Below are 9267 nucleotides of genomic sequence, written 5' to 3'. Positions count from 1 at the left end.
CAATGACAAAACAAAAGGTTTTCCATCCCTGAGGAATCCAGTATTTGATATTTCCTATTCTGGACTTGGGATTTACTCATTTGAAGAAATTCTGTGTCTTCACCTTTAGATGTCACAAGCCTTTCTTTGGGGGTTAGTTTTCATGATGTCATAGTATTTGGAATTTTCCAGATTGATGTACTGTGGATTTCCATTCCGCAGTCAATTGAGGGGAAAAGGGATGTGTAGAGTGGATTCCTATTTTCCTGCATTTACCACTTCAAACCACACCCTATTTTTCCACACAGCAGGAGTTGAGAACAAGGCTGGCTCGAGATTTCAGTCTACTCTACCCTTTGCCTAGGTGACTGTTCTCAAGTTGCTGAAGACTATGATCATGAGTCTAGGTATTGATGGCTCCTAGTTATTATCTTAGTGACTCAGGAGGAGGGGATCTCATGATTTCATTTTGAATTATGCTCTCCCACCACCACCACCCCCACACCAAATCAATATCTTTCCACTCCTCATCCAACAAATAAACCTAAGATGAAAGTGAAGGTGAAGATGTAGAGCTGCAAATAGGATTGGAAAACCTGAACGTGTGTGTTGGGGTCTGTCATCTTCTGTGAGTCTGAGAATGTTTATTTCATGTGTTTAAGTGCTTCGTGTTTGGTGACTATATATTAACCCATGTGATTGCTTCTTCATCGATCACTCCCTTTATTTATCTGTAATGATCTTGTCTCTTCTAACTGGTTTTAATAGGAACTCTCTTTTATCAGATGACAGGGTGGATACTCCTGCCTTCTCACAAGATGAATTCGCCTGGAAGATTCATTTCCATCCCTTTGCTCAGATTTGTGTTGATCTCTGACTATGATATGAGTTTATTATGGACAACACATGAGTGGATCTTGCTTTTTTGCTCCAGTCTGCTCCTCTAATCTTTTATAGGACCAGACTTGGCCCCATTGACTTGTTTCTGTGAATCAATCCAGCAGTCTCATTACCAACATCTCTATTCCATCCCCAGGTCCCAAATATTTTTATGGCCAATCCTGGGACTTGAACTCAGGCCTGGACTGCATCCCTGAGTCTATTTGTGCTGCAGGCTGGTGCTCCATCCCTTGAGCCAGAACACCACTTCTGGCTTTTTCTTAGTAGTTGATAGATTCCTCCTGCAAAGGAAGAGGAGTTGCCCTTCTGTGACTTAGATCTAAAGACTCCACTCTATTTCTTCCCATCATATCAGTGTGAGGCTTTTCAGTCAGAAAATCATGTGCAAAGCTCATCTGTGCATGCTGTTCTTCCCGTCGTGCCAATAGCACACATCCACTCTGCCAGGGCCTCTGCTTCTGCCCATAAAATCCATAGATATTGACTACAGACTCTGCTACCTGGGGTTGACTGTGAACTTCACCCCATGGTGAGAAATTAAATGTCCCCAGGTGCATTTCCCTTCAACTGTTATTTGAGGGATGTGGTCAATCCATAGGAATGTCTAATAAAGAATGTTCTGTGAGACATCTATAGAAGTCACTGTTTCTCTAAAGGACATAGACATTGAGTTAATGCTTTCCTTTTATTTAGGACATGTCCTGGGACTTGGACTCAGAGCTTGGCTGTTATGTCTTAGATATTATTTTTCTCCTGCTAACACCCTACTACTTGAACCACAGCTGCACCTGTGTCCTTTGGGTGGTCAGCTGGAGGAAAGAGACTCCAGGACTTTCACATGGCCTGGGCTGGTTTGGAACATTCCATCTGATTCTGATGCTATCTGCCCCAGGACTTCACTTCTTCCACCTGATAGGTAAATCAACCTCAGTTGCAAGGAAGCTTTGCCATTTCACCTTCAGCCAGAATGGAGACTTGGTTGCCCTTCCATCCATTTCACTAACTGCCAAGTCGGAGACAATAAATAATTGTGTACATGGAAGAGCTAATCAGTTCACTGCTCCCTGTGAACACAAGTGTCCTCAGCTCACCATGTTCTTGCTGCTCATCTGCTTGTGAGCTGGAATTCCCTCCGGACTACCTGTGTCAAGCAGGATTAGTTTTTTGCGGGGGGGGGGGGGGGAGGTGAAGAGTCAACTCCCTGGATGGTGAGCACTGATTGGTGCATCCAGGCGGCTGATTCACAGGAGACTCTCATAAAAACCAGGAGGAGCCACCGTCCTCCCTAACCACGGAGCTGGAGACAGAAAGCCCCACAGCATGAGAATCCTGCTGCTGGCTCTTCTGCTCTCATGGACTCATGCTTGGCAGAAATCTCAGTTAGAACCCTTCCAGGTAACCTGAATATGGTGATGTGGGGAACTAGTGTCTGTGTGGGGAAATTGTCTGTCTGGAAGTCAGTGTGTCTGTCTCAGATTGCTTCTGTGTATCAATCACACCTTATTAATAAGTTGCTCTGTATGTCTATATTCTTCCAACTCATCTTCCATTTTGAATTCTTCCTTTGCATTCTGCAGTAAATATAAAAGATTATTAAGAACATGTGGACAGGGGCTGGGAAGGTTGCTCAGTGGTAAAGTGCATGCCTTGCATGCATGAGGCCCTGAGTTCGATTCCTCTGCACCATATAAGCAGACAAAGCTGGAAGTGATGCTATGTCTCAAGTGGTAGAGCGCTAGCCTTGAACTGAAGAGCTGAGGGACAGCACCTGGCCCAGAGTTCAGGGCCCAGGACTGACCAAAAAGAAAAAAAAAGAACATGTGGACAGCATGATCTGTGGTTTTTGCAGTGTTATTTCATATAGGCTTAGGTATTGAATTTTTATAATTTTGTACATGTGTTACTTTCACCCACGGGTCTCCTTGTGATCATTTCAAAGAGGCCTAGAATGTCCCCCTGAAAATCTTCATCCTGTCTAGTTCTCTCTCTCTCTCTCTCTCTCTCTCTCTCTCTCTCTCTCTCTCTCTCTCTCTCTCTCTCTCTCTCTCTCTCTCTCTCTCTCTCTCTCTCTCTCCTAACTTATTAACACCATGCAGCAAGAATCAGAGACTCTGAATACTTCCAGTGAATTCTCTTCTGAAAGAAGCAGAGCCTGGTAGCTCATATATGGAGAGGGAAGTCTCCAGGTCATTGCAAGCAGGTTACTTGAACCTCTGAGTGTTCGGGGAGCATCCTCTACCATGCCTGATGGGTGTTTCTTATTCAGCCAGGATAGTGGTTCACCTACACCCTCACAGCTGATAATGAAGACCAAATCCTGGAGGGTGGACGACAGAGATACTTAATGCTCTATGTCTCCACTAGCAGAGAACGTGATGTCATATCACTTATATCAAGTAAGCTGAGCTTCCTCCACTATATAGGCACCCTCTCACTGAGTCCTAGCTTGTCCTTGACAGCCAAGTTTTCAAGGAAGTACTTGCATTTGGTGGGGAATCTGAGGACCTGTGCTTAAACATATTTTTATATGTATGATGTCCAAATACCTTGTGGAAATGCATGTCTGGTCTACAGGTTAACCAGCCAGATGGGAATTATCTAAGAATAGAAAATACCAGGAAGAAAAGAGCTTTAATTTTAAAATGGGAATAAGTGTCATGCATTTTTTACTCTATGTTGTGGTTGTGAGTCCTCACAAATGTTAAAATGATGACTTACACCTTCTGAGTGGTGAGGTGTAAGGACTGATTCAATATCATACAGCTATTCACCTCATGACAAAGCCGCAGCTATGCAAGTACTTGAAGCACATTTAAGGAGAAAACATTGAAAAAAAGGAGATATGTGTGCATGTATGTGTGTGTAGACAAGTACATATATAGATAATAGATGGATAGGTAGACAGACAGACAGACAGACAGACAGACAGACAGACAGATAGATAGATAGATAGATCGACAGATCGATCGATAGATAATGTGTGTGTATCATTGTCTGTGTGTGTCTGAGGTTTTGTCTGGATATTTCATGATTTTAATGAAGATCACAACAGACAATTCCAGATAACACGCTCTAGAGTGAATACTTGCAACCTTCATTAGCACAAGTTGACAGGCTAGCAGTCTGTATACTTTTTGGATGGAAAGAAAGAGCAAGATGTCTGAGAGAGGTGTCCAAATGATTTTGTGAGTGGAAACACTCACAGTGACCAGGAGGAAGAAATCCACAGTGTGTTCTTTAGATATGAGCAACAGAACAGCAGCTCGCCATTCCCTGCAGGTTGGATTCCTTCATTTCCATCCCTACCACTGGCTGAATGGACAGATCTGCAGATTATCTGTTCTACTTGGAGCTGGAAATTAAAAGCAAAAATACCACACAATTACATCTCAGTGATTCTGAGATCAAGGTCATAAACCAAGGAGGAGTAAGCCAACATCCAACATGATAACTGCTCAGGCCAGAAATCTGATATACAATCAGCAGAGCACCCAAAGAGTAGAGCTATAAAATTAATTATCAGACAGTACAAAATTGAAATTTGTCAAATTCCTTATGGATTGCACAGAATTCCGTCACTGGTGAAAATATTTACGATGATCAATAATGATTTAAAAATGTACTTTTTGTTGTTGTTGTTGTTCCAAAGCTTTCCTTCCTACTGTAAAAGGGTAAAGCACTGTGCAATACAACAAGAGAATGGTGTTTATAAAACAATCTGTGAGTATATGAAGATTCGGGGTACAGCTAGGGCCCCCAGCACTGGGTTCTAGGTCATACGTAGGAGGTGCAGATGAGGGGTGGGGTTTGTAGATACCTCCTGCCCACAAGGACCAAGTCCACGTGTACAAGACCCTGAACCTTGCAAGACTCAGGCCCAGTCCTCCTCCCTGCACCTCCTCCTGTTTCCAAGCCTTCCATGTTGCTATGGATAACATTTGAGGATGCTTTGCAGTGACATGAACAGGTGTTCAAAGGAACTGGAAACCTGCATGATGCTTTCAGGGCAAGCTTTTCCCCCAATCAATACAGGAGCAGCTGCCATGAAAGGCGACCAGACTCTTCAGTAGAGTTGGAGACGTGCTTGAAGGAGCAGATCCTCCACAATAACCGGGAAAATCCCCATAATCCAACCACAGATGCTCATCTCCTAGGGTAGCCGACTTTATGCTTCAGTTACAAGAGGTAGAGGCCTAATCTACTAGGTGTGTGTATGGTGATGTGAAATAATCACCAATGGTTTTCATCTTGCCAAAAAAGGAAGCAACATTCCAAATACTGACTTCCATAAAAATATTCACTTATGCAGAGTTTGTAATGGGGTTTTTTGAAAAAGCAAAGAACAAATTAAAAAACAATCAATCAGGGAAGGCAGGTAAGCAGAAAGACAGTGGTGCAGCCCAGCATAGGCTACATGCTGTCTAAGTAAGAAATACTGAGGTCTTTCACATCAGGGGTGTTTATATGATAATAACAGGTTCTCACCTAGAGTCTTGCACAATTGGATGTTAATCTTTGGTCTTCATTGTTGCTGGTGTTACACTTTCTCCTCGCTAATTCTTCCTGCAACTCACTCTTCACATGTTCGTTCTTCAGATAGACAAAGTCATGCTTTGCTTGCCTTTCCAAGCCAAAAAGAGGGAGCTTCTGGCTCTTATTCTGAATGCCTGTGTGTGAGTCCCTTTCCCTAACTTATCTTTGTTCCTTTCCCCGTAAAAGGATTTTGCTCTCTTTAATCTTTTTTTTTAATGCTTGTGTCTGAGTAACTTCTCCTTGTATTCACAGCCATCCTTGTGTCTTGCTGGGCTGTGGGAGCATTTCTTCCAGCTCCCGAAGGCCTAGACATGAGATGGGCCATTCTTAGAAATGCATGTGCCATGCTGTTTAGCCCCAAGAAAGCTTGGCTACAGAGAATGCTCACTCCTGATTAGTTCTGCACATGGTTTGCTTTGATCATCCCTGAGTGTTCACCTCTGTGGTAGGCTTTTGTAAGACTAGGGCCTGCAACCCAAATATGAAGTTCTTGTCCTTATAAGCTTGGTGCACATGAATTTCTGGGCTGCAGGTGTTTGAGTCAGGACTCCACCTGCAATCGCCAGCTTTCCAAGAAAGACTCCCCATTCCATCCTGCAGGATGGGACTTCTCTTGTTTCTTGAGACTGAATTCTCATGTCACCAGAGACATTACCGAACACAATGAACCATCTGTTTTCTTGCATTGTGACATTGTTATTTTGAATTTCCAGAATACACTTTCCATATCTAAATACTGAAAATTACAGATGAATTCCTCACATTGAAAATGGTCTCTGTGAATAGAGATGAAAGGAAAACCAGCACGATCATATTGGCAGGTAAGTACTGCAGCTTCTTCCTATGCAGAGAAGCAAACCACAGCCACTTCTACACTGAGCTTGGAGAGCTGGGATGGTGCATTCATTTGCTCCAGTGTGTTTATCCCTGTGACCTTGATCTTCCTTGGGAGAAAAGGCAACGACCCTGAATCTGGGTCTCAAGACAATGAAGCCAGCCTGGTGCTGGTGGCTTCTCATGCTGGCTTCTCAGGAGGTTGAGATCTGGCAACCAAGGTTCAAAGCCAGTCCAGGCAAGAAAATCCTTGAAACTCTCATCTCTGACAAAACAACCAACAAGGGGAATTAGCGCTGTGACTCAAGTTTTCCAGGGCTAGACTTGAGTGGAAAAGTTCAGGAACAACAGGCAGGTTCTGAGTTCAAGTCCTTAGACCAGCTGACAAGTGATATTGGAGCAGCACAGGCTGGGCAAAATGAGGTGTGGTCAGTTTGGAGCAAATACAGCTGATATTCATCCATCTAGCAACCCTAAGATCAAGGGACCAGAGTCATTGAGGGGAAAATGAGGCAGGATATGGAGGAAAATGAGGCCTGGTGAAGGCAACTCAGCAACATGGTGTTTAGAAACAGAGAAGCACCATCTTTGCTTCAAAGAAAGACAACAGGAGACATTCCTTCCTGAGCAATGAAATTCTCACCCCAAGAATGAACATTTGTCTGGCAGGATCTGTGCCTTCCCTGAGAAATTCTCTCCCACCCCCCTGCAATGTAAGCCACCTCCTGTCCATAATGCAGATCACAGGGCACCAGCCTTTTCTCAAGGATAAGGATCTGTTTTGTGGCAGGCTGCTTCTTACCTGGAATAAATGCCCCCAACAGGCAGAAACTCAGAAAGAATAACACCAGGAGTGCTTAGAGCAAAAATAAAACACCCAGCTTTGCATAGCTTTGGGGTCAGATCCCTCCACTTACCCTATAAATACCCCCTGACAGCCAGGGAGCTGCATGTGTTTCTCTCTCCCTCCCTATGAGAAGTCCACCCTCTGTGAGGTTGGGCTGGGCCCTTTCAGCTTAGCTATGTGTGCTTTGTCTGCTTGCTTAGCCACTGAATAAAGCTCTTCCCCATTTGACACTGAGTTTCTGGGCTATCGGAGCCATTGGACTGAGGTGGGTAGATGAGGGCCAGGCAGAGTCCCTGGATGGAGGCTGAGGAGACATGGTGGGATTCTGAATCAGGAAACAGCACAGGAGATCCCAGAGGATGCAGTATACAGCCAGTTGTACGATGGTGGATGTGGCTACTGTCTTGTCTTCTTTTCCATGCAGGAAAACCAGGCAGCCTTGTCACTGAAGAGGAAGACATGGAGCTGAGAAGGATCGTGTTGGAAACTGGCATCTAGAGTGACCACATCCACTACATTTGGAAGGGGGAAGGTAAATCACTGCTTTTTTTCCCCCACTATGGGAATAGAGATGAATGGAGAGCATTCATCATTCAGTTGTTCTGTCTGCTGGCCTCTCTTTACTCAGAGTTAGGAGACATCTGCCACAAAATGGAGTCTGTGCACTGGCCTTCCCTTCTGCTTCTTTCTCTCTTCTCAGATGATTGTAATGAAGCAAGAGTTGTGGGAATATATGGAAACAGAAGTTTCTAAGTTGCCTTTGGTAATTAATCAGAAAATCTCTCTTATACATACCCATCAGCTCCAATTAAATGGGCATGCACCTTACATTTAAATCACTGAAATTGGAACCTGGATTGTGGCTTCATAGGAGTTTATCTTCCATGTCCTAGGCTTTACCTTGGATTGTGACTTCGGCCCCAGAGCTCATTCAATCAAGGCTGGTGCACTAACACTTGACCCACAGCTCCACCTTGTGGTGATCTGGGTGTTTGGTGATTCGTTGGAGAGAGGAGTCTGGGAGCCTTTCCTGATTGAACCTCCATTGCCCCAGATCTCAGCCTCCTGAGTTTGCAGGATGGCTGGTGTGACCCACCAGGGCTGGGTGAATGGTATTACTTTGATTTGGGAAAGTAGAGTCACATGGTCAGGTAGAATAAACTTGTGAAGATGAACCCTTCTGAATGTTGGTGTGACTCAATAGACTTGCATGGGCAAAAATCATTACATCATCCAAGACAGTGCTCCAAACCTTATATTACACACACACACACACACACACACACACACATATGTATATATGTTGTATGTGCATACTATACATTATATAGCCATGTTGTATTATGCATTTATTTTTGTGTAAGGTGTTATATGCTGTTTGCATGAGAGATTTATATATTATATACAGAGAGAGACAGAGGGAGAAATAAAGGTAACATCAAATTTGATGTTACCTTCCTAAGAAATGTCTCCTAAGGAAACACATCCAATCTATATGAAACCAGAGTTTGACTCAGTGGTTTGCTTCTCAGACTCAATTCCAGCATCTTCTGATCAATATCTTCATTCCCTTTCTTTTTGACTCCGCCAGTCCTGAGGATGGAACTCAGGGCCTGGACCCCGTCCCTAGTCTCTTTGTGCTCAAGCCACAATACCATTTTCCACTTTTTTCTGAGTAGTTAATTGGAGAGAAGAGCCTCATGGACTTTCCTGCACAGGCTGGCTTTGAGCCCATGAGATGCCACCCTACCCAACCACAGAGCTGCTTTAAGCTTCTCCCTTAGGAGATAGAAAGCCCCACAACATAAGAATCCTGCTGCTGGCTCTGCTGCTCACATGTTCTCATGCCCAGCAGAATCTTCAATTGTATCAGTACCAGGTAGCCTGAATATGGTGTTATGGGGAACTAGTGTGTGGGGGGAAACTGTGTGTTTATATGTCTCTTTGACTGAGTGTCAGTGTGTCTGTCTCACATTCACTTTTGTGCATCAATCACATTTCTTAATAGATTGCCCTATGTGTCTATATTCAACCATTAGTCTTCTATTTTTAGCTCTTCCTTTGTCATTGGACAGTAATATAAAACATAGTTAAGAACACATGGACCACATGATCTGTGATTTTTGCCATGATATTTCATATAAGCTTAGGTATTAAATTTTTATAATTGTGTG

At 43.7% G+C, this 9267-nt stretch overlaps 1 long non-coding RNA gene across 1 annotated transcript; it reads left to right on the top strand.

Moving 5' to 3' along the window:
- Positions 1-206: 206 nt before the first annotated feature.
- LOC138824934 (uncharacterized) lies at positions 207-8254 on the top strand. The gene is made up of 4 exons (XR_011371233.1): positions 207-386; positions 6126-6233; positions 7518-7625; positions 7987-8254. It is a non-coding gene; the product is annotated as an uncharacterized lncRNA (long non-coding RNA).
- Positions 8255-9267: the final 1013 nt, after the last annotated feature.

This window comes from Dipodomys merriami, unplaced genomic scaffold (genome assembly GCF_024711535.1).
Source record: "Dipodomys merriami isolate MVZ:Mamm:240054 unplaced genomic scaffold, mDipMer1.0.p SCAF_130, whole genome shotgun sequence".
Classification (NCBI taxonomy): Eukaryota; Metazoa; Chordata; class Mammalia; order Rodentia; family Heteromyidae; genus Dipodomys; species Dipodomys merriami.
This window is presented reverse-complemented; position numbering and strand designations above follow the sequence as displayed.